Source organism: Equus quagga, chromosome 14 (genome assembly GCF_021613505.1).
Source record: "Equus quagga isolate Etosha38 chromosome 14, UCLA_HA_Equagga_1.0, whole genome shotgun sequence".
NCBI lineage: Eukaryota > Metazoa > Chordata > Mammalia > Perissodactyla > Equidae > Equus > Equus quagga.
In genome coordinates, this window is record NC_060280.1 from 72,427,003 (window position 1) to 72,453,668 (window position 26,666).

The 26,666-nt window shown below is 34.4% G+C and overlaps 1 pseudogene; it reads right to left on the minus strand.

The window, feature by feature from the left end:
- The window catches only part of LOC124225605 (olfactory receptor 8B3-like), a 41,596-nt pseudogene extending 15,207 nt beyond the window's left edge, over window positions 1–26,389 (minus strand).
- Window positions 26,390–26,666: the final 277 nt, after the last annotated feature.

The window sequence follows — 26,666 nt, forward strand, 5'->3', positions numbered from 1 at the left end:
CAGCTGCAGATACAGATAATTTTGCTTCTTCCTCTCCTATTTGGATAACTTATATATCTTTTTCTTGCCTAATTTCTCTGGCTAGGATATCTAGTACTATGTTGAATAGAAGTGGTGAGAATGAGCAGCCTTGCCATGTTCCTGATCTTAGAGAAAAGGCTTTCAGTTTTTCACCACTGAGTATGATGTTAGCTGTGGACTTTTCCCACATGGATTTTGTTATGTCAAGGTAGATTCCTGCTACATACAATCTGTTGACTGTTTTTATCATGGAAAGTTAATGATTTTTATTAAGTTGTTTTTTACGCATATAGTGAGATCATAAACTGATTTTATCTTTCATTCTATTAATATGATGTATCACATTTATTGATTTGCTTCTGTTGAACCATTCTTGCATCCCAGGGATAAATCCTATTCAATCATGGTGTATGATTCTTTTAATGTACTGTTGGATTCAGTTTGCTAGTATTTTGTTGAGAATTTTCGTATCTATATTCATCAAGATATTGGCCTGTAGTTTTCTTTTCTCGTGGTGTTTCTGTCTGGTTTTGGTATCAGGATGACACTGGCCTCATAAAATATGGTTAGAAGCGTTCCCTTCTTTCCTATGTTTTGGAAGAGTTTAAGATGAATTGCTATTAATTCTTCTTTGAATATTTGATAGTATTACACATGAAGCCTGGGATTTCCTGTATCGGGAGGTTTTAGATTAAGGATTCAAGCTGTTTGTTTGTTATTGTTCTTTTCAGGTTTCTATTTCTTAATTCAATTTTCACAGATTGTATGTTTCTAGGAACTGATCCATTTGTTCTAGGTTATACAATTTGCTGGCATATAATGTTCATAATAGTCTCATGATCTTTCTTATTTCTGAGTCATCTTTTGTAATGTCCCCTCTTTCATTGCTGATTTTATTTATTGGAGTCATCTACTTTTTTCTTTTTCTTAGTCTAGCTAAACACTTGCCCTTTTTTTACCCAGAAAAACGATTTTTAGTTTTGTTGTTTTTTCTACTGTCTATTTGTTTTATTTCTGCTCCAATCTTTATTATTTCCATTCTTATGTTATCTTTGACCTTAGTTTGTTCTTTTGGTTCCTTCAGGTGTAAAGCCAGGTTGTGTATTTGAGATCTTTCTTTTTTTTTAAGGTAGGGTTTTATCACTATAAACTTTCATCTTAGAAATGCTGTACTTCATCTCTTAAGTTTTGGGATATTGTATTTTCCTTTTTGTTTATCTCAAGATACTTTTAAATCCTCTTTTGATTTCTTTTTTGACCCAATAACTCTGTAGGAGTATATTGTTTACTTTCCACATATTTGTGAATTTTCTCATTTTCTTACTGTTATTGATTTCTAGTGTCATTCTCTTAATGTCATAAAATATACTAGGAAGGGTTTCTATCTTCTTAAGTGTGATAGAACTTGTTTCATATCCTAAAATGTGATCTATTTTGGAGAATGTTCCATGTGTACTTGAAAAGAATTTATATCCATTTGCTGTTAAGTGGGAAGTTCTGCACACGTCTGTTAGGTTCATTTTGTCCCTAGTGTTTTTAAGTCAGCAGCTTTTCCATTGATTTTCTGTAAGGATTTTACCTACATTTTTGAAAGTGGGGTATCAAAGTCACCTGCTATTATTGTATTGCTGTCAGTTTCTTCCTTCAGATCTGTCGATATGTATAGGGGCTCTGATGTTGGATGTGCATATATTTATACTTGTTGTATGTTTCTGTTGAATTAATACCTTTATTACTATCATGTGTCCTTTTTGTCTTTCTTTGATGGTTTTTAACTTAAAGTATATTTTTCTGATATAAGTATAGCCACCTCTATTTTTGGTTGGTTACTATTTGCATTGAATATCTTTTTACATCACATGACATTTAGCTTATATGTGTCCTTAAATCTAAAGTGAGTCTCTAAGGAGACACAGCAGCCTGGACTCTGAGCAACTCCATCAGCTTGGGTCAGCATTGGTAAAGACTAGGGGGTAATCTTAGAATTTCCTAGGGTTGATTTAGCAACTAAACCTAGAGTATCCTAGGGTTGGTTCAGAAACTAAATGCTCTCAAGGACCCAGACTCTTCTATTTCACTCTCCTCAGATTATTTACCTTAGTCCTTAGACTTGTTACCTCAGAGTCATAAAATGGTTATAGTACATCTGAGAATCACATCTAAACACAACTACATCCAAAATAAAAAGCAGGACAACAGGCAAAAGAACTCCTCTCACATATCTCTCTCTTTATATTATGAAGGGTATCTTCTCTAGAAACCAACAGATGACTTCCCTTTATGCATCTTCAGTCATGTGTCTATGCCACGTGCTAACCAAGGAACAAGGAGAACTGAAAAAAAATGAGTATCTGCCATTTACAGCCTCTATCAGCACCATTTTAAAAAAAATGTCCAAAGTTAAGACAATATTATTAATTATGTGTGTTGAGGTTAGACATCCCCCTAGAAAACACCACAAGTGCTTGTGATATTAAAAAAAATACGTTTGGTTCTCTTCAGGGGCATCCTTGTACCAACCTACATGTCCCATATCAAAGAAAGTCTGACTATAGACAAAAAATATTCAAATATAAATTATGTTGTATAAGAGCTGACTCATGACAAAGCAAAAAGGGAACACTGGGTCTTCAGGGGAAAGCTTTCTTACAAATGTCAGCCACCTTAAAAATAAGAACTTTTGTCTATATCAAAACTACTACAGTGTGAAAAATAAATGTCTCAAATCTGCCTATAAATTAAAGAATAAAGTTATGTAGTCTAGGTAGGTCCCTATCACAGAATGGAAAGCTTCTCATTTGGAAATTAATGTTTTAGTAATAATTTAGTGTAGTGTAGGCAACTGAAAGTTGGGTATTTTTATTGTAATGCAAGTGCCTGACATTAAGCTTCTGATGTGGAGGCATCCACTACAAACACAGCTATTTCCAATAAACACACTGCCATCTACATGACTAGATAAAGGGTTAAATGATCCCATCCCAATATTTCCTTTGGTTTAGAGATCTCTGTTTGACTTAGACAACTGACTGCTTGATGGCTTATTTTTCCCTTCCTACACATTAATTCCTACTCTTATGTTTTAAAGTCTCTAATAAAGAGTGAATTGCAGAATCCCAGGGCCATGAATTCTCTCTCTTTACCCAGGGGCTCATTGTGTGGTCCTAGGCATGCTGTGCACTCTCCTAAACTAGAAAGTAAAAAAACCTTGTCTTTTCACATTTTCTGATGACTATTCCTGAAGTGCATCTTGCAATGTTAATAAGAACCACAAAGGCCAGTTCAGTGGCAACATCAGTGCTGAAGGGAAATGTCCATGGGGGGCCAGGAAGAATGCCCCAGGCTTTTTCACTGATAGCATTACTATCAATAGGCTGAGACAGGCATACAACACCCAGGTAAACAGCTCCCTCTGATGGAGACTTTTGACTTAGACGAGATTTAAATTTATTTAAAAAAAAAATTGTCTAAAGAAGATTCCAATGTAAGCTCTGAAGAAAATATTTAAAAATTAAACCAAGATCTTTGAAACATATTAGCCTAATTTTTAAAACTGCAAAAAAGTTATAAATTGAAACACAATTGAAGACAAGTTTCTGAAGTGAACTCTTCGTTCACTTCCCCTTATCTCACTGTGAGAAGCTTTTGAGTTCTTAAGAGGGGTGTTAAGAGCCAAAGGAAGTAGTGATTCAAAGAACAGTTTAAGGACAGAAAAAGTTTAAAGACTCTTTCTCTTTTCTGCCCGCCTTCACTCTTCTTTTTCTAGGTGATCACAAATAATGAAAATGGTACCTTGAAAGCACCACCCGACCTTTCTTTGTAAATATTAACCATTCAGAATAAAAAGCCTTAAAGAAGTGATGCAAGTGGAGTGAAGATCTCATACAAATGACTTATGAATACAAACAAAAGAGTTAAAACATAGAGAAAAAAACGACTGCGAATAAATTCATAGATGTATCATGTATTTCAATGGAGTAGAATTGAAAGTAAAAAAATGAACCCTCACATTTATGCTCATTTGATTTTCACCAGGGATACCAAGACAATTTGTTGGAGAGAGAATAGTCTTTTCAACAAATGGTGCTGGAACAACTGGGTGATCTCATTCAAAGGAATGAATTTGGACCACTAACTTGCACCATAAACAAAATTATTGCCAAATAAATTATAAATCTAAATGTAAGGAGTAACATTATAGAACTCCTAGAGAAAAACATCAGAGTAAATCTTTGTGAACTTGAGTTAGTCATTGGTTTCTTAGATATGACAGATGCAGCCCAATGACAAAAGAAAAGAGCAGATGAATTGGACTTTATCAAAATTAAAACCTTTGACATTCAAAAGACTACGTCAAGAGAATGAAAAGACAGCTCAGAGAATGAGAGAAATATCTGCCAATCATCTATGTAATAAGAATCTAGTATCCACAGTACATTGAGAATGCAAACAAGTATAAAAATACAAAAAGACAAATAAGCCACCTTTAAAATTGGCAAAAAATTTGAAGAGACATTTCACCAAAGAAGATATACAAAAGGTCAAAGCACATGAAAAGATGTTAAATATCATTAATACTAATATAAAATGCAAATTAAAACCACAAAAAATATTTCTGCACAAGCACTAGGATGACTACAATAAATAATCTAGATAATCTCAAGTGTTGGTGAGGAATATGAAGAAATTGGAGTGCTTTATATACTGCTGTTGAGCATGTCAAATGATACAACCACTTGGGAAAATAGTCTGATAGTTCCCCAAAAGGTTAAACACAGAATTGTCATGTACCTCACAATGTCTCTCCTAGATATAGGCCAAACAGAAATGAAAACATGAATGCACACAAAAACTTGTATATAAATGTTCATGGTGTCAATATTCATAATAGCCAAAAAAGTAGAAAAATTCACATGTCAATCAAATGATGAATGGGTAAGCAAAATATAGTATGTCCATAAAATGCAACATCATTCGACAGCAACCACTCATACAAAAAAAGGAATAAAGTACTTTTACAAATTACAGTATGAGTGAACTTTGAAAACATTATGCCAAATGAAGAAGCCAGTCACAAAAGACCATATATTATAGTACTCCATTTATATGAAATGTCCAGAATAGTCAAATCTATGGAGAATAAAAGCTTGTGGTTGATAACTCATCAGATGAGGGAAACAATAGAAACAATAAACAAATGAGACTTCATGAGACTAAAGAGCTTCCTCAAGGCAAGGGAAAACAGGATTGAAACAAAAAAAAACAACCCACTAATTGGGAAAAAAATATTTACAAGTTATTTATCTGACAAAGGGTTAATCTCCATAATACATAAAGAACTCACACAGCTCAACAACAAAAAATCAAACAACCTGATCAAAAAATGGGCAGGGGACATGAACACACATTTCTCAAAAGAAGATATATGGGTGGCCAATAGACACATGAAAAGATGTTCACCATCACTAATCATCAGGGAAATGCAAATCAAAACTACACTAAGATATCACCTTACACCTGTTAGAATGGCAAAAATATCCAAAACAAAAAGTGACAAACATTGGAGAGGTTGTGGAGAAAAAGGAACCCTCATACACTGTTGGTGGGAATACAAACTGGTGCAGCCACTATGGAAAACAGTATGGAGATTTCTCAAAAAATTAAAAATAGAAATACCTTTTGACCCAGGCATCCCACTACTGGGTATCTATCCAAAGAACTTGAAATCAGAAATTCCAAAAGTCTCATGCACCCCTATGTTCATCGCAGCATTATTTACAATAGCCAACACGTGGAAGAAACCTAAATGCCCATCGACTGATGATTGGATAAAGAAGATATGGTATATATATATACAATGGAATACTACTCAGCCATAAAAATGATAAAATGGTACCATTCACAGCAACATGGATGGACCTTGAAGGTATTATGTTAAGTGAAATAAGCCAGATAGAGAAAGACGAATTCTGTATGACTCCACTCATAGGTGGAAGTTAAGCATAGAGACAAAGAGAATTGATTGGTGGTTACCAGGGGAAAGGGTGGTGGGGGGAGGGCACAAAGGGGGAAGTGGTGCACCTACAACATAACTAACAATAATGTACAACTGAAATTTCACAAGGTTGTAAACTATCATAATCTTAATAAAAAGTTAAAAAAAAAGTAGTTGGTGGTTGCCTAAGGTTGGGGGTAGTGGGATAATAAGATGATAGCTGAATGGTATGAGGTTTCTTATGGGGATAAAGAAAAGTTTCCAAAATTGATTGTAGCGGTGGCTGCAAAACTCTGTAAATAAACTATAAACCACTAAATTTTGAAATTAAAATGTGTGAATTGTATGGTATGTGGATTATGTCAATAAAGGTGTTACCAGAAAAAAGTACTAAACTCTAAAAAAAAGGAGTTGAAATAAAAAGGTAAATCAAAAAATACTTTGAAGTAAATGAAAATGTAAGCATAATTTATGAAATATGTGTAGCATTTTGTAATACTTAAATAAAGTGTTTATGTAGCCATTTATTCCACCTAAGTAATTATCATGGATAGAAGAAATGTCTTAAGCCTGAGACTTAAACTTTCATCTTATTAAACAACAACAAAAATTTCCCATCAAATTAAACTCAAGCAAAAAAGTTTAATGATAAAGATAACAGCAAAAAGTGATAAAATAGGAAACAGAAGAATAATATATAAAATCAGTTCATCTAAAAGCTGTTTTTCTGAGACTAATAAATGTGATAATCTACTAACCAGACTGGTCAGGTAAAAGGAGAAAAAAACACAAGTTATGAATATCTGAATATGGCAGGATATTGCTATAGTTCCTGCAAATATTAAAAAAAAGTAAGGGAATATTATGCACATTTTATACTAATAAATTTGACAACCAATGAAATGGATAAATTTATTGAAAGACAAATTTGTCATAGCTCACATAAGAAGTGGGTAAGTAGAATGGACTTGTATCCATTAAAGAAATTAAATTCTCAGTTAAAAATATTTCTCACAAAAAAAACTGGTCACTGATAGGTGACTGTTAATTTCTACCAAATATTTATGGAAGAAATAACATCAATTACACACAAATTCTGAAAAATGAAAAGAAGATAAAAACATCACAATTCATTCTATAAGACAAGCATTACCTTCATATCAAACCCAACAAAGTAGTTACAAGAAAAGAAAACTGAAGTCCAATACCCTTCATAAACATATATACAAAAATTCTTTTAAAAAATTAGTATATTCCATCCAATAGTAAGTAAAAAGGAGAATACACCATGACAAGTAAGGTTTGATCTTGGGAATACAAGGTTTGAATAATATCTGATATTAATCAACATGATGTGCCATATTGAATCAGTAAAGTAGAGGTTTCCGTTCAAGATGGCAATGTAGGAGGATCCTGAACTCACCTCCTCCCACAGACACACTGAATCTACAGACATATATGGAGCAATTTCCCCTGGAAAAATCACAAAAATGGCTGGAGTGACTCCTTCACAATGTGCAAAGAAAAAGGAAACAATGTTGATGTGGGTAGGAAAGGTTGAAACAAAATCTTTCCATCAACTCCACCCTTGGCATAGCCACCCACAATTGGGTATCTTGCATTCCTGAGATTCACAGGACTGTAAGAGTTAAAGAGACAGTTATTGACAGACTACCACTCCCAGGGCACTGCACAGATAACAGACTGAAACATATTCCCAGTTTTTCTGAGAAATAAGCCTAGCTACTTGTCTAGGAGCTTTGGACTGAGGGGAAAGCTTCCAGTTTGGCACGTTTATAGGGGCTTACCAATGCACTTTCAGGTAATGGAAGCCACTGGATGCCATGCCATCTTTGCACTCTCCCTCTGCCTTGCTCCAGCTTGCCAGAAAGGACCATATACCTTTGTGGTAAACCCCTGATTTTTGTGGCTGCCAGCAGGGAACACCTCCACATCACCTGGCTCTAGTGGTGAGTGGGGCTTTATGCTCCTGGTTCTCATAAAACTGTAACTAACAAAGTATTCTTGAAGAGTTACCACCTCCCAAACACAGAAAGAGGCAAAAGGACCAGGGTCTCAGTCTTTCTTTGAAAAAGGCCTATTAGCTTATCATAATAACTGCAGCCAGAGAGACAGGCTTCTCGTGAAACAGACATCTCCAGTTGACTGTGAACCTTTCCTGAGACCTTGGAGGGCAGGTACTACATTTGCAATTTCCTTCTGCCATGCTCCATAGCACCAATATGTCTTGGAGAGTAGTTGTTATATGTGTCTAGTGCCCCAGTTTTTATTTGTGGTACCCAGGTTTTCACAGCTGCCCAAGGAATACCCCTTGATCACCTGACTCTGGTGGTCAGTGAGGCTTGCATTTTGGGGTCCCATGGGACTATAACAATTATAGAGACAATACATGGTAGGCTATTGCCCTATGGAACTACACAGACAGCAGACTGTAACACAGCCCCTATATTTCTGTGAAAGAAGACTGCTTGCTTGTCCTGGAACTTTGGCTTTAGGGGCAGGCTTCAGGTTTGGTACACATCTAGAGGTTACAAATGTGCTTTCTGGGGATGTATCCTGGGGAATGCCATATTTCTGTTCTTTCTTTGCCTCACTTCAGCTCACCAGTATCTTCCACACAGGAGCTTATACAGTCAACTGGAGCCCTGATTTTTATAATTGCCACCCAGAGGACACTTCTAGATCATCTGGCTCTGGTGGCCAGTGGCTCTTGTGGTCCCACAGGATCATATCTATCTGCATTCTTTAAAAGCTGCTGCCTGAGGGTCTGGCTTCCAATCATCATGGATCTTGGTGCTGACTGAGATGCTCCTCTTAGGGATACTGACTGGTCTTGGGACACCCTCAACTACTGGGGATGATTAAAAATATATTAGACTGCTTACCCAATCACAAAGATATGAGAGACAATATAGAGTTAGAGCAGAGTTTAACAATAAGGTATATCAAGCATCTTTCCTGACCACAATTGTATGAAACTAGAAACCAATTACAAGATAAAAGGTGAAAAATTCAGACATATGTGGAGATTTAACAACATGCTACTGAAGAACATTGAGACAATGAAGTCAAAACAGAAATTAAAAATACCTGGAGAAAAGTGAAAATGGAAAAACAACATGCCAAAACTTACGGGAGGCAGCTAAAGCAGGTCTAAGAGGTATGTTCATAGTAATAAATACATACCTCAAGAACCAAGAAAAATCCCAAATAAACAACATAACTTTATACCTTAAGAAACCAGAAAAAGAAGAACAAATGCGCCCAAATTTAGTGGAAGGAAGGAATTAACAAAGATCAAAGCATAAATAAATGAAATAGAGACTAAAAAGATAATACAAAAGCTCAATGAAACCAAGAGCTGGTTCTTTGAAAAGATAAACAAATTGACAAACGTTTAGGTAAACTCACCAAGAAAAAAAGAAAGAGGACTCAATGAAAGAGAAATCATTACAACTGATACCACAGAAATATAAAGGATCATAAGAGACTACTCCAAACAATTATATGCCCAACAAATTGAACAATCTAGAAGAAATGAATAAATTCCTTCAAACATGCAACCTCCCAAGACTGAATCATGAAGAAATAGAAAAGCTGAACAGACCGACTACTAGTAGGAAGATCGAATCAGTAAGAAAAAAAACCTACCAATAAACAAAAGTCCAAGATCAGATGGATTCACTGGTGAATTTTATCAAACATTCAAAGAAGATTTAATACTTAACCTCCTCAAATTCTTCTGAAAATAGTGAAAGAGTGAACACTTCCAAAGATATTTTCGAAGCTGGCATTACTTTGATACTAAAACCAGACAAGGATGTCACAAGAAAAGAAAATTACAGGCCAATATTATTAATGAATGTAGATACAAAAATCCTTAACAAAATATTAGAAAACAAAATTCAACAATATATTAAGGAGATCATATGCCATGATCAAGTGGGATTTATGGGATTTAACCAACCAAGGATGGTTGAACATATGCAAGTAAATCAATGTGATACATCACATTAACAAAATGAAGTATGAAAAGCATATGATTATCTCAATAAATGCAGAAGAAACATTTAACAAAATTCAACGTCCATTTATGATAAAAAGTCTGAACATAATGGGCTTAGAGGGGATGTATATCTCAACATACTAAATGCCATTTATGACAAGCCAGCAAATAACATCATAATCAACAATGAAAATATGAAAGTTTTCCCTCTAATCTTAGAAATAAGACAAGGATGTCCACTCTTGCCACTTTTTTCAACTTAGTGTTGGAAATCCTAACCACAGCAATTCAGCAAGAACAAAGAAATAAAAGACATCCAAATTGGAAAGGAAAACTTTAAACTGTCACTATTTGCAGGTGACATGATATTATATATAGAAAACACTAAAACTCCACCAAAAAACTGTTAGAACTAATAAATGAATTCAGTAAAGTTGCAGAATACAAAATCAATAAACAGATATATGTTGCATTTCTACACACTAATAATGAACTATCAGAAAGAGAGACTAAGAAAACAATTCCATCAAGTATAAAATATCTAAGAAAAGAATTAACCAAGGAGCTTAAAGATCTATAGAGTGAAAACTATAAGAAATTGATGAAATAAATTGAAGATACAAATAAATGAAAAGATGCTTCATACTCATGGATTAGAAAAGTTAATATTGTTAAAATGTCTATACTACCTAAAACTCTACAGATACAATGCAATCCCTATCAAAATTCCAATGACATTTTTTACAGAAATAGAAAAACAATCCTAAAATTTGTATGCAACCACAAAATATACCAAAAATCCAAAGCAATCTCGAGAAAGCAGAACAAGCCTGGAGGCATCATACTCGCAGATTTCAAACAATATTACAAAGCTCTAGTAGTCAACAAAGTAAGATATTGGCATGAGAACAGACACAGAAATCAACAGAACAGAAAAGAGAACCCAGAATAAATCCACACATTCATGGTCAATTAATTTATTAAAAAGGAGCCAGGAATAATCAATGGGGAAATAATAACTTCCTCAGTAAATGGTGTTTGGAAAACTGGACAGCCACATGCAAAGAATGAAACTGGATCACATACATAAAAGTTAACTCAAAACAAATTAGACTTGAAAGTAAGAACCGAAACCATAAAACTCCCTCAAGAAAACGTAGGTGGTAAGCTGTTAACATCAGTCTTGGCAATGACTTTTTGGATTTGACACCAAAAACTTTCAGTCTTTCACCATTGAGTATAAAGTTTTTGTGGTGTTTTCAAACATGGCTTTTATTCTGTCGAAATAGTTTCCTTCTACTCTTAGTTTGTTGAGAATTTTTTTTATGAAAGGTTATTGAATTTTGTCCAATCCTTTTTCTGAATCAACTGACGAGATTGTGTGTTTTAAAATTTTTATTAATTATATTAATGTGTTATGCTTCATTCATTGATTTTCATATGTTCATTCAACGCTGCATTTCAGGAATGAACCTACTTTGTGATGGTGCAGTCTTTTAACTATGCTGCTGATTTTGATTAGCTACTCTTTTGTCAAGGATGTTTACATCAATGTTCATTAAATGTATTGGTCTATAGATTTCTTTTTTGTATTGTCTCCCTCTGGCTTTGGTATCAGGGTAATGGTGACCTCAAACAATGAGTCAAGAAGTGTTCTATCCCCTTCAATAGTTTGGAAGAATTGGACAAGGATCAGTGTTAGGTCTTCTTTAAATGATGGAATTCACCAGTGATTCCATTAGTGTTTTGATTATTATAGCTTTGTAATAGCCAGGGGGAGTGTTGCCTCCAGCCTTGTTCTTTCTCAAGAGTACTTTGGCTAGTCATTATCTTTTGTGGCTTCATTTTCTTTGTTCAGAGATTTTTTGATTACTGATTCAGTATCCTTATTAGTTGCACATCTTTTCAGAATATCTATTTCTTCACGATTTTGCCATGGTAGACTTTGCATTTTCAAGAATGCATCCATTTTGTCTAAGTTATTCAATTTGTTGGCTTATAATTGTTCATAGTACTCTCTTATAACTGTTTTTATTTCTGTAGTTTCAGTAGTAATGTTCCAACTTTCATTTCTGATTTTATTAATTTGAGTCTATCTTTTTCTCTTAATCCATTCAAGTAAAGTTTTTCAACATTACTGATTTTTCCAGAGAATCAAGTTTTGCCTTAACTTCCTCTGTTTTTTTATTCTTTATTTTATTTATTCTTGTTTAAATATTTATTTCCTACTGTCTTCCAAATGAGTTAAGTTTGTTCTTTTTCTAGTTCCTTAAGTTGTAACGTTAGATTGTCGATGTGAGATCCTTCTTGTTTTCTTTCCTTTGAGGAAGATTAGCTGTGAACTAACATCTGCCACCAATCCTCCTATTTATATTGAGGAAGATTGGCCCTGAGCTAACATCTGTTCCCATCTTCCTCTATTTTATATGTAGGATGCCTGCCACAACGTGGTTTCATAAGCGGTGCATCGGTCCATGTCGGAATCTGAACTGGAGAACCCCAGCCACCAAAGTGGAGCATGTGAACTTAACCACTATGCAACCAGACAGGCCCCAATCTTTCTTGTTTTTTAATGTAAACATTTATAAATTTCCACTTTACCACTTCTTTTCCTCCATAGCATAAATTTCAGCAGTTGTGATGGTTTTATTTTTGTCTTTAAGCATTTTCTAAATCCTCTTGTGATTTCTTACTTGATCCATTGATTTCTTTAAGAATGTTGTTTAGGGGCTGGCCCCGTGGCCGAGTGGTTAAGTTCGCGTGCTCCGCTGCAGGCGGCCCAGTGTTTCGTTGGTTCGAATCCTGGGCGTGGACATGGCACTGCTCATCAGACCACGCTGAGGCAGCATCCCACATGCCACAACTAGAAGAACCCACAACGAAGAATACACAACTATGTACCGGGGGGCTTTGGGGAGAAAAAGGAAAAAATAAAAAAAATCTTTAAAAAAAAAAAAAAAGAATGTTGTTTAATTTTCACAAGTTTGTGCATTTTCCAGTTTTCCTTCTGTTGTTGATTTCTAACTTGATCTTGTGGTCAAAGGAGATAATTTCTATGATATTTCTCTTTTTTAATCTACTGAGATTAGTTTGTGGTCTAACACATGCTCTATCCTGGAAAATACGCCACATGCACTTGAGAAAATGTGCTCTCTGCTGCTGTTGGGCGTATACGTCTCATAAACCTACTTGCTTTATGTTATTTGAGTCCTCTATAACTCTCTTATCTTACGTTTGGCTGTTCTATCCTTTATTGAGAATGGGATTTTGAAGTCTCTAACTATTATAACTATTTTTCTCCTCCAGTCTCTCAGTTTTTCTTCATTTATTTTCACAGCTTGTTATTATGTGCATAAATGTTTAAAATTGTTATACCTTCTTGCTCTATTGAATATTTCATAAATGTAAAGTGCCCTTATTTGTCTTTGGTTAGCTTTTTTATTTAAAGGTCTACTTTGTCTTATGTTACTATAGCTACCCTTGCTCTATTTTTGTTATTTGCATGGAATATCTTTTTTCATCCTTTCACTTTCAACCAATTTCAACCAATTTGTATCCAACATATAGTTGGATTCTCTTACTTATGCAAATGGAGCTTAATCCATTTACAATTAAATTACTGATAAGGAGAAATTTACCTCTGTCATTTTCATATTTGTTTTCCATACTCTTACAACTTTTTTTGTTGTTTCCTGCATTACTGTCTTCTTTTGTGTTTACTTGAATTTTTGTAGTGAAAATTTTATTTTTTTCATTTCCTTGTGGATATACTCTATAGATATTCTCTTTGTGATTGCCACTGGGATTATATTTAGTATCCTAACATTGTAACACTCTAATTTGAATTTATAACAGCTCAACTTCAATAACATACAAAACATGTACTCTTTTACAGCTCCATCTCCACCCTTTTCAGTGGTTGATGTCACAAAATTACATCTTTATATATTATGCACCCCAAAACATAAACTAACAATTCATTTATATACATTACTATCTTAAATTATGTAGAACATAAAATGTAGAGTTACAAACCAAAGTTCAAATAATACTAGCTTTTAGACATAATTATTTTTTAATGTATCAGTTTCTTAAATCTTGTGGAAATCAAAAATTGTACTTAAAAACCATTGCTACAATGACACTGGCTTTTTAATTTGCCCATGTATTTACATTTATGGAGAACTTTATTTCTTTATATGGCTTAGAGTGACTGTCTAGTGTCCACTTGACATTGTAAGATTCCTTTAGCATTTCTTGCAGATCATGTCTAACAGTAACAAACACCTTTAACTTTTGTTAATCTGAGAATGTCTTAATTTCTCCCTCACTTTGATGGATAATTTTACTGAACATAGGATTCTTGGTTGACAGTTTTTTAAGATTTTATTTAGCACCTTGAATATATCAGTCCACTTCTTCCTGGTCTCCAAAGTTTTTGATAAAATTCAGATGGTAATTTTATTGATGATTCCTTGTATGTGGTGTGTTATTCTCTCTTGATAATTTCTAAAGTCTCTCTGTGTCTTTTGAAAGTTTAATTATATGTCTAGGTGTGAGTTCCTTTGAGTTCATCTTGGAAATCATTGGACTTTTTTTTTGCTGGGGAAGATTCTCCCTGAACTAACATCTGTTGCCAATCTTCCTCTTTTTTGTGTTTGTGTGTGTGAGCTGCTGCCATAGCATGGCTACTGACAGATGAATGATGTGGTTCTGTGCCCAGGAACAAAGCCCAGGCAGCTGAAGCAGAGTGTGCTGAACTTTAACCACTAGGCCACCAGGGCTGGCCCTAATCAGCCTTCTTAGACTTTTATATTTGTGACTTTTATTAAATTTGGAAGGTTTTTAGCCCAAATTATCTCAGCCTAGATTATTTCTTTCGCTATCCTCTCTGACCATTTCTCTCTTCTCCTAGGACTCTCACAATGTATGTGTTGGTCAGCTTGGTGGTATCCAACAGACCTCTTGGTTTCTGTTCATTCTACTTCAATCTTTTTTTCTTTCTGTTCCTCAGACTCAATAATTTCCATTATCTTGCTTTCAGGTTCACTGATGTTTCTTTTTCCTTCTAAAATCTGCTTTTCATCCCTCTAGCAAATTTCTCATTTCAGCTCAGGACTTCAGCTCCACAATTTCCTTTTGGATTCTTTTTAGGTTGTCTATTTCTTTATTGATATTTCCATTTTGTTAATAAATTGCTTCATTTTTAACTTTATCCAAATCTTCCTTTAGTTTTTTCTGTCTTTTTGAACAGTTGTTTTAAAGGCTTCAACAATCTACCATCATGTCTTCTTTAGGGATCGTTTCTCTTGCTTTTTTTTCCTTTGAACGGTTCATATTGTCCTGTTTCATTCATAGCTCATGATTTCTTGTTGAAAACCAAACATATGGGCCTAATAATGTTGTAACTCTGGAAATCAGGTTATCTTCCTTCAGCAGGGTTTACTCTTGTCTTTTTATTGCTGTTGTTTGTTTTATTTTATTGTTGTAGGTTTTATCTGTACCAAGGATCATCTCGAGGTGTTAACTTACAATCATCTCAGGTTTTTCTGAATCTGCACCCTTTCCTGTACATGTACAGTGACTTTCTGATTTCACCTGTGTATACAATTGCTTTTGAAAGTCTTAATTTTTAATGTCTTGCTTCCAAAAGTGGAAGAAAAAATAAGGAGGGAAAACAGAGGCACTGGCCTTTAAATCAACTGGAAGTAAAATCAGAAAAATTGAAGAAGGGTTTGCAACAATGAGGAGAATTACAAAAATAAATGCCTCCCACCTCTATAACTGTGCCTCAGAGATCAAAAGCAGCAACCATAAACCAGAGCACAAACCATGGATATTTGGAAGACAGGGTCATATTTGCCTGCTCTGGCTCCCACAAGCTGAGTTCAAGCTTCTCCTGGGACACAAAAATGGTTGCCCACCACAGGGCCAGAGGATGGGAAATGGGTAGCTGCTACTGCACTAAGAGCTAAAATGGATCCAAATTAACTAGAATTTACTGTCCAAGCCTTCCCTGGAAATTGCAAGCCTTCAATAGACTCCAGAGTTCCAAAATTGTTGCAGTGACATCAGACAGATTCTGCAAATGCAATTGTCCTGCAGGTGAGGAGATAGATTCCTAAGACTTTATACAGTGCCATTTTTCCAGATTCCTCCTCTTTTTCTTTTTCTCAGCATTCACTTTCCCTTTACAGCTCTCCTCCCACTCATCACTACCAGTTATTCATGTTTACATACTTCCATATTTTCCCGTTTGCTTATACACTCAAATACATTTATTGGGGTTATGTCTGTTATTTACAAAGAAACATTTTTGGCCTCTTGCTTTTATCATTTAAAAACACTGCACTCAAGTCTCTCAATGTTCTATGTAGTAGATATGTCAAAATTTATCCATCCACTCCATATTGACAGAAATTCACTGTTTTACCAGTTTTTTTTTACCAAGAAAAGCAATAGCAATTTTAGCATTGCTAACATAGTAATCATTATGCATACACCTTTATATGACTTTTATTTTATTTCAATGAAATAAGTTTACAGAATGTTGTCTTTCAGTTTAATATAAATGTTCAGATGTATTTCTCAAAGGCTATTATAATTCATATCCCCATATTTTGTTTATAAAACAATCTTTCCTTCTCTCAGCATTTCTAAATTACATTCCTGTAAAGATTAATCAGCTTGACAACTCTTTATAAATATGTAAATTTGCAATTTGCTTTTCTGTGACTTGCAAATTTATATCTTTCTCCCATTTTCTGCAGGGTTATATCTCCTTTATTGTCCAATTGTATAAACATAATGCATATCAATCTTGTATCTATCATCTGCATTTAAACCATATTTTTCCTAGTCCTCTATCAGTTCTCTGATTTGCTTAAGTATCTACTCCAAAAGAAAAGTTTAAAATTTTTATATAGTCACTACTTCTACATTTGCATATATAAAATACACACAGTTACCCTATGTATCATACCTATGATACTACCACCTTGATTTGAAAAAAAATTATGTCATACTAGCATTACTAAACGCCTCCTTAACTAGATTTCCTTCTTCATCCATTGCCTTATAGTGTCTTTTCCCAACACAGCAGCCAAGATCCTCTTTTTAAAATGTGAGTCATTATATTTTAATTTTCTGTACTCCATTTCATCAGAGAAAAAGCCAAGTTTCTCAATAGTCTACAGTATCCAACATGATCTTGACCCTTGTTACATCTCTAGCCTCATCTCCTTCAACTCTCTCTCTCACTTTCATTCAGTATAATAGACCTTACTGTTTTTCAAATATGACAAAAATATTACTTTAAGGGTTCTGCAGTGATCATTATTCTTCCTTAAAATCTTATTTTCCCAGATATCTACTTAAAATGTCAGTGTTTCAGTGAATTAGGATCCAAACCCAATTTATCTTTGCATTGCCAATATGTAACATATTTCTTAACACAGGGCTTGTCCTAACTTTGCATAGTTTCTTCTTCTTAGTTGCTGTGAAACTGAGGTGGGGCTCTATGAGGCTGTCTCTTAAAATACGAGTTTAACTTGGCTAACTCTAAAATGTCCTATTTGAACAGTTTGCTTAAGAGCTACTATTTAAATAAACAATGTATTTTTTATTTTAAAATGATAGAAAACGTATTTGCCATAAAGTTGATTAGCTTCATGGAGGAACAAAACACATTTCCTATTATTTGATGCTTCAATATTTTCTTTCATGAAGCTCTAATGCAGAAAGAGCGTAAGAAAGAAGACAAATATTGTTGATTTTCTTTAAATTTCCTGTGCAATTTCTTCTTCATTTTGATAAAATTGCTTATAACCTTGTGTAACTCGGGAAGGTAATTTTAAAAAATAAATGTTTTAAATGTGGATACATATCTAGACTTACCGTTATCTATTAAATTATTACTAAGAGGAAAAAGTCAAATTTGATTGGAAGGTTAAAGGGTAAAATTATGAAATGACTTAGATGTAGAAACTCAGGTAATTGGTAAAAGTGGATATGACTAAATTTAGTCGTGTCTAAGTAAAAATAAATTCAAACGCCTAATTTTTTTATCTTTTCATTTCATAGTTTCTAAAGATTTTACTAATGCTTATCTTTGAACAATTAATATATTCTCATTTTTAGGGGACGAAAACTGTTTTAAAACTGATGAATATCCACAATTAATGCTTCCAAAGCATGGTAGTGTGCAAAGAAAATATAATCTGAAAAGATTAAATCATGAAGTCTCTATATTTAAACTCTTGTGAACTCACATCACATACCAAATTCTTGTGATTCACTATGAGCACATGGCTGCACCATGCCAGCAAACCTTGGTGAAACAGGAGAATTTGATTTCCAGAGTTAACACATTATTAGAGTCAAATATCCAGTTTTCTACAAAAAATCATAAAGTATACAAAGAAATGAGAAAATATGGCCCATTCAAAGGAAAAAAAGTAAATAAACAGAAATTGTCCCAGGAAAAGACATGGTGGCAAATCTACTAGAAAAAGAGTTTAAAACATCTGTCTTAAAGAGGCTAAATGAACTCAAGGAAGAAAGGGAAAAAAATCTAGAAAACAATATTTGAACAAAATGGAAATATCAATACAGAGATGGAAAACCTTATAAGAAACCAAAACAAATTCTGGAGCTGAAAAGTGCAAAAAAAGCACAGGAGCATCTCAACAGGTGCAGAAAAAGCATTTGACAAAATTCAACATCCATTTATGATAAAAACTCTCAAAAAATTATGTATAGAAGGAATGTACCTCAACATAATAAAGGCCATATATGAGAAATACAAAGCTATCATCATGCTCTGTGATGAAAAATTAAAAGCTTTTTCTCTAAGAACTGGTACAAACTACTCTAGCCACTTCTATTCAACATAACACTGGAAGTCCTAGCCAGAGCAATTAGGAAAGATAAACATATAAATGGCATCCAAAAGAGAAGGGAAGAAATAAAATTGTCTCTGTTTATAGATGACATGATAATATATATTAAAAAATCCCCAAATGCCACCAAAATGCTAGAACTAATAAAGGAATTTGGTAAAGTAGAAAGATACAAAATCAATAAACAAAAATTAGTTAGCTGTCTCTGCACTAACAATAAATTATCTTAAAAAATTAACAAAACTTTTATAATAGTATTCTACTTGAAATAGCATCAAAAAATCAAATACTTAGGAATAATTTCAACCAAGGCAGTGAAAGATTTGTACACTGAAAACTATAAAACAATGATGAAAGAATTGGAAGAAGACACAAATTAATGGATAGGAAGAATTAAATTGTTAAAATCTCCAAACTACCCAAAGCAATTCACAGATCCTTTGCAATCACTATCAAAATTCCAATGGCATTTCATAGAGACAGAAAATAAAATCCTGTAATTCATGTTGTGTGATGAAAGACCTAAAACAGACAAAGCAATTTGAGAAAGAAGAACCAAGCTGGAGGTACCAGACTTCCAGATTTCAAACTATATTACAAAGGTAGATTAATCAAAACACTATTATACTTAACAACAGACACATAGAGCAATGGAACAGGATAAAGAGTCTAAAAATAAGCCCAAGCACATATGGTAAACTAATCAACAATTTCACCAAGAATACAACATGAGGAAAGAATAGATTCTTCAATGAATGGTGTTGGGAAAACTGGATATTGACCTATAAAAGAATGAAATTGGACCCATATATTGCACCACACACAAAAATCAACTCAAAATGAATTAAAGATTTAAACATAAAATCTGAAACTGGAAAACTCCTAGAAGAAAAGCTCCATGACATTGGTCTTGGCAATGACTTTTTGGAAATGACACCAAAAGGACAAGCAACAAAAGCAAAACTCAACATGTGAGACTACATCAAACTTAAACACTTTTAGCACAGCAAAAATAAAAAATCAACAAAATGAAAAGTTAACTCAGGAAATTGGAAAATATATCTGCAAACAATGTATCTGATAGTGGTTTAATATCCAAAAGATATAAAGAACACATGCAACTCAGTAACAAAAAACAAACAACTCAGTTAGAAAATAGAGGAACTGAATAGACATTTTTCCAAAAAGACATACAAATGGCCAACAGGTACATGAAAAAAATGCTCAGCATCAGTAGTCATCAGGGAAATGCAAATCAAAACCACAAAGGGATATCACCTCATGACTGTTAGAACGATTCTCACCAAAATGACAAGAGATAATAGCTATTGGTGAGGATATGGTGAAAAAGAAACACTTGTGCAGAGTTGGTGGGAATATAAAATTGATATAGCCATTATAGAAGATAATACTGAGAGTCCTCAAAAAATTAAAATTAAAAAGCAATTGCACTTCTGGGTATATATTCAAAGAAAATGAAAACTGTACCTCAAAGAGATATCTGCATTCCTATGTACAGTGAAGCATTATTCATAATAGCCAAGATATGGAAACAACCCAAAGGTGTGCTGACAGATAAATAGATAAAGAAAATGTGGTATATACATTCAGTGGAATATTTTTCAGCCTTAGACAAGAAATAATTCTGTGATTTGTGACAACATGGTTGGAACTGGAGGACATTATGCTGAGTGAAATAAGCCACACGCAGAAAGACGAATACTGTATAATCTCAGTTATATAAAGAACGTAAAATAGTCAAATTCTTTGAGAGAGTAGAATGGTGGTTACCAGGGGCTATGAGGAGAGGAAAGCAAAGAGCTGATGGTAAAAGGGTGAAATATTTCAGTTATGCAAAAATAAGTCCTGGCAATCTACAATACAACATAATACCTACAGCTAACAGTATTGCATGGCTAAAATTTGCTAACAGAGTAGAACTTCAGTATTCTTATCACAAAAATATCCTAATTGTGGGCTAGCCCTCTGGCCTAGTGGCTAAGTTTGGCACATTCCACTTTGGAGGCCTGGGTTTAGTTCCTGGGCAGAGACCTACACCATTCATTCACAGCCATGCTGCGGAAGTGACCCACATAATAAATAGAGGAAGATTGGCACAGGTGTACCTCAGGGTGAATCTTTCTCAGGAAAAAAAATAAAAGACTAGTTAAGGGGTGGGAGGAAATTTTTGGAGGTGATGTATATGTCTATGTCCTTGATAGTGATGATAGTTTCACAGGTAAATACTTATTCCCAAACTTATCATGTTAATAACATTAAATATGTACAGCTTTCCACATATCACTCAAACCTCAATAAAGTGGTTAAAGCATAAAAAGAAACCTAGGAAATAATAAAAATTATTTTTAAAATTTTTTTCAGTGAAAGACTATCAGAAGATTCTAGCCTGTGGAATGCAAGTCCACATTAAAAATGCCATTGAATCTCTACCTCAGCATACTATACTAGTTTGAGAACTCCAATTCTAAGATTCAAGTCAGAGAAATATAGTGTTCTAACCCAATGTTCTAGGATTTGACCAAAACTTGAGTGATAATCGTGATACCCCATTCTGATTCAATCATTATATTTTATAACTCTGGCAACTCAAGCACAGTCTTTTATCTATGCCTAAATATTTCTATATTTCTACCTCCTCAAATTCTTTTCATAACAGAGCTACTCAAAATAACACTGAAGAAGTGTTTTTAAGGAAACACTCTATGAAGAAAGTAGAAAGGGTTGAGAAAATTAAATTATGTAATATGGAAGAGAACTCTATCCTCTCTACTATACAGTTAAACTAACTCTAATTTTGTATACCTCCTACAAATGTATAAAATAAGATTGTACATTGACTTTCCTCCTCCCACAGACTCTGGAGGGAATTCTTCATTGAGTGTGGTAAAGGGATTATCTCTGCCTTGGAAAGATCTGGATTGCTTTGTATGTGTTACTGGACCTGGCTTCTTCTACATGAGCCAATGTGTACTAGGAAGGTTGTTCCCATATACTTGGATTGTTAGTCTCTCTCTCTTTTTTTTAATTGAATACTTGAGTGAAGGATTTAGTCTTTTTTATCGAAGAAGATTGACTCTGAGCTAACATCTGTTGCCAATCTTCCTCTTATTTTTTTCTCTTCGCAAGGCCTCAGTACATAGTTGTATATCCTTGTTGTAGGTCATTCTAGTTCTTCTATGTGGGATGCTGCCACAGCATGGCTTGATGAGCAGTGTGTAGGTCCATGCCCAGGATCCAGATCAGTGAATCCTGGGCTGCCAAAGCAGAGTGCATGAACTTAACCACTCAGCGACAAGGATGGCCCCTGGATTGTTAATCTCAATCTTTGCCTATGGATTACTTTAATGTTCAGTTGAAGAAGAAGTATAATAAAAGTTTTGTGACCTTAATTTATTATAAAATTTAGCAAATACATATATTAAGGTGTATAAAAATACACTTCAAATATCTATTATAAAGTGAACTGCTTATAATCACCATGCAGATATATAAATAAACTACTTCCAGGACTCCAGAGCCCTCTATGTGCCCCTACTTGATGGTAGCTCCATCCATTCTTCCATTCTCCATCCTGACATGGTGGCATTCCCTCTCTGGTTTTTCTTTAAGAAGAACCTCATGGTCATCTGCATCCAACACAAAGAGAATGTGGAAAGGGCACACCATGGTCCTAGAATGGTGACCACAAGATATAGATCTCAGTCACATGCTACATCTTCTTGCAAGAATGACAGGAAAATGTGTGTTCTGGAAAAAGAGGTGAATAGCTAGCAGTCTCTGACAGAATGACCTAATCATATTGATGCCTACCAAAATCATTGATGTAAAGATTCAATAGGATCTTGAATGTAAGAACTTGCTGCTGACTCTGGCACTTAGCATGCACCTATTAACTATAATGCTTCTATAGACTATACTTACATGTTTCTATTCATTGTATAGGGCAGTATGAGATAAGAATATATCCACTGATACGTCCATATATTCCAAATTAGGCAATGGCTTTCAATAAAATATGAAACATATTTTTAAAGATATTTTTCTTATTTGAATATTTTCTTTTATTTGTGTTCAGAGGCATTTTTATTCACTGAAACCATTTTTGATGTTTCACTGATTTTTAAAAGAATGGTAAATTTTACAAAATTTTTCAAAACATGATATATTTATAATCAACACACTCAAGTCCTAGTCTCAGCTCTACAACTTATAAATTGTGAATTGGAACAAGCCATGAACATCTTTGTGCATTAGTTTCATCATCTATGAAATGGGAACTAGGATCACCTCCCCTATGAACCTCACAGTTTTTCCCTAAGGAGCACATAGCAGAACAGATGTGACAGCGCAGAGAAAACTGAAACACTATTTTGAAGAGCTTTGTAACACCCTGTAGATTCTCTGTATTAACATTTGAAGTGGGTCTATTCAACTTTATGAGAGAGACACTTTAAAGATTTTATTTTTTTTTCCTTTTTCTCCACAAAGCCCCCCGGTACATAGTTGTATATTCTTCGTTGTGGGTCCTTCTAGTTGTGGCATGTGGGACGCTGCCTCAGCGTGGTTTGGTAAGCAGTGCCATGTCCGTGCCCAGGATTCGAACCAATGAAACACTGGGCCACCTGCAGCAGAGCACTCGAACTTAACCACTCGGCCACAGGGCCAGCCCCAAGAGAGAGACTTTAAACAGCCCAGGTGATTCCAGAAGCCCTCCGAATCACTGAGGAAGAAAACTTCCCAACACTGAGTGAGATTTTAGTGTTTAAAGGTGCATAGTTTTTACAACAAATCTCTGCTTATAAACCAACTACTTCATCTGGTGTTCAGCTGATTACATAGTGAAAGGTCCCAGTGCTGAAAAGAAAAACCAACTGTGCTAGAGTCATGAAAAAATACCACGTCTATCCCCAACATGGACATCAACTCACCATAATCAACTTTCAGTAATAGTTTTGAGTGTATAAAACTGACTTTAGATTCTATCTACATGTAGCATGTAAGTCTACTATGTTGTACTAAGAAAACCTGCCTTTATATCTTTCTCTTACTGTGCCCTATTTACGTTTCTGACATACAGCACATTGTACACATTGCCAGACACTTAGCAGGTATAAAACATGTGTTTTGTTCATTGTTGTTTTTACATAATTAAACGGATAATTGAACCGATAACCATTTCCTCTTGCTAAATTCAACAATTACTTCCTGCTCAGCCATGCCTCTCTGGAGCTGGAACTTGGAAACAGGTGTTTGAATGTGCTTGCAAAGATTAAAGGTGGGTCACACACCATGCAGCCGATGTTAAGCAGCGATCTCATAAAATAAGAGACTTGAAGACACTGTGCCTGTGTGTATATGTGCGTGTGCGTGTGTGTGTGTGTGTGTGTGCACGCATACATGTAGGGAGGCGATGCAAAGAGGAGTGGAACATGGGGTTCAATAAAGTTGAGGGGTTTAGGAATTAAAAGGATATAGAAGTTCAAGTACTTAAACATTGCCACCCTTGACTTTTAGAGCCTCTCTTTATATATGTTTTTCTGATGAATCTTTTCCAAAATAATCTGAAAGAATGGAACCCAGTTCTAAAGAAGGAATTTTTGTTTCTGAAATTGAAACATTTCTTTGTATTTTGAGTCTCATCAAGTGAAAGATTAATGAGCAGTTTTAACCCACTCTTTGGGCCACCTCAAATAGTAATAAAATACATAACAGAGTGAACACACCTCTGCATTGTCTACAAAGATACCGAATAGTACAGATATTGTTTAATGATTGACATAAATTTTTTTTCAATATGGGAAAAATTTTATCGAAATAGTTACTAAAAGAAAATCAAAATGAAAAATCCAACCAAGATTAAATATTTCATATAAAAAGAACTAATAAAGTGAAAAATCAGGCATATTAATATTGAAGTCATAGGATGAGATACGAATTGCCATTTAAAACCATAAGTCAAGGATTTAACAAGCTGAACATTTTTAAAAAAGGAAGCCAACAATCAAGCTATGCTAAATTCAAACTACCTTAATATTAGGTGGAGATTAGAAAAACTGTAAAGTAATAAATGTTATTATAGTTATCTTACAATATATTTTAATTGTCACTTGACATATTAAGGATCTTTGAGTGGTCTTGTGTGTTTTTTCTCAAAAGAAAGCAATCCAACATCTGTTTCTAGAAAAGACATTGCCAAAATTCAATTTATTCACCAATATTTCTTTCAAATTGTCATCACTCTCCCAGCTGCAATTTGAGATTTTTGTAGTTTAAAATCCACGTGAGATTATTTAGTTGTGGTAAAACAGGAGTGATTTAGTTGTTCTAAGGACCACCAGCCCTGTAGGTTTAACTTGTTTAATATCAAGTAACTTTAGATTTATCATATCCAGAGATCCTGTGATGCCTATAATATTTCTAGAGCCTTTTCAGAAAAAGAAGAGAGCCATAGAAATGGCATTCTTTTCTCATTGTTTTACTCCCATTCTTTTTCCCTAACTTGAGCTTTGATTACCACTCACTATTTAGTCTCCTTAAAATGTTGTCCCCTCTCTATCTGTTTCCCCACAAATGTGGCCATAGCCATTGGTTTTCATTCCCAAAACCACTACTAATGTGTGCTCATTATGTATTATAAGTTTTAATCAAAGCTTTACAAACAGTGGAGGGTAGTTACAGTGCTCTATAGAACAGGGTACAAATTCAGAATGAAATGCGGTTTTTAAATTTCATTGTCCATTCCCTAATGGAGGACCTCTTATTTATTGGCCATATGTCTCTTTGGGTCATGGACTAACAACATGTTCCTGGGAAATTTTTTCTTCCATGTCCTGTTCTTTGAAATTACAACAACCTGAAAACATTTCATACTTTTTTTGACAGAAAAAGTCAGCTTTCAATACTGAAAAATTTTCTCATGTTTCATGTTACCGGAAAGAAAAATGGAATTAAGCAGACAAAAAGTAAAAAATGTAGGCTTGAAATCAGGAGGCTAATAGTCTATTTTAGACTTTTTCATAAAGAAGTTCTGTGACTAAGCAAATCATTGGCACACAGTAAATGTGATATAGGTACACAGCATTCAGAAACAACAACAACAACAACAACAAAAAACAGAAAAAGTACAGCTGAATCATGCTGCCCATGTAAGAGAATATTCTTCTTTGATAAGAAATTTGTCAGCACTTTAGGTGTAAATACTGAAGAATAATGGAGGGCTACAAAGGACTAGTTAAAGAGGAAAAAGTACATGGGGGTGTATAGGTGTGAAATGGGCCCAATTAGAGATACCAAGCCCAAATTTCCCAATACAGTGACCATATGCATTACTAGAAACAGGAAGAATAGGGGGAGTTGGAGATCTGATTGGTCTATTAACCCCACCAGAATGAATTCAGTCACAAAAGAACCATTTCCAGGAGACATTCTTCTCTAAAAGAAGCTGTGAACACAGGATAAAAGAGTTACATTAGAGAATAACTCAGTTCTTTGGGCAATATCTCATCCTATAAAAAAGTGTATACACTGGGACTGTCTGAGACTAGCCCAAGCTGAATGAAAAGAATCTGCCTTTACCATTGTTGTGACACTAATAGACATGAGCTTTTCCTTACTAGAATTTTAATAAACTAAATATAGCAAAGGGCATCACAAACAGCCTACAGAGAGAAGGCCAGTGCTGCCATATGCAATCATGAAAGCT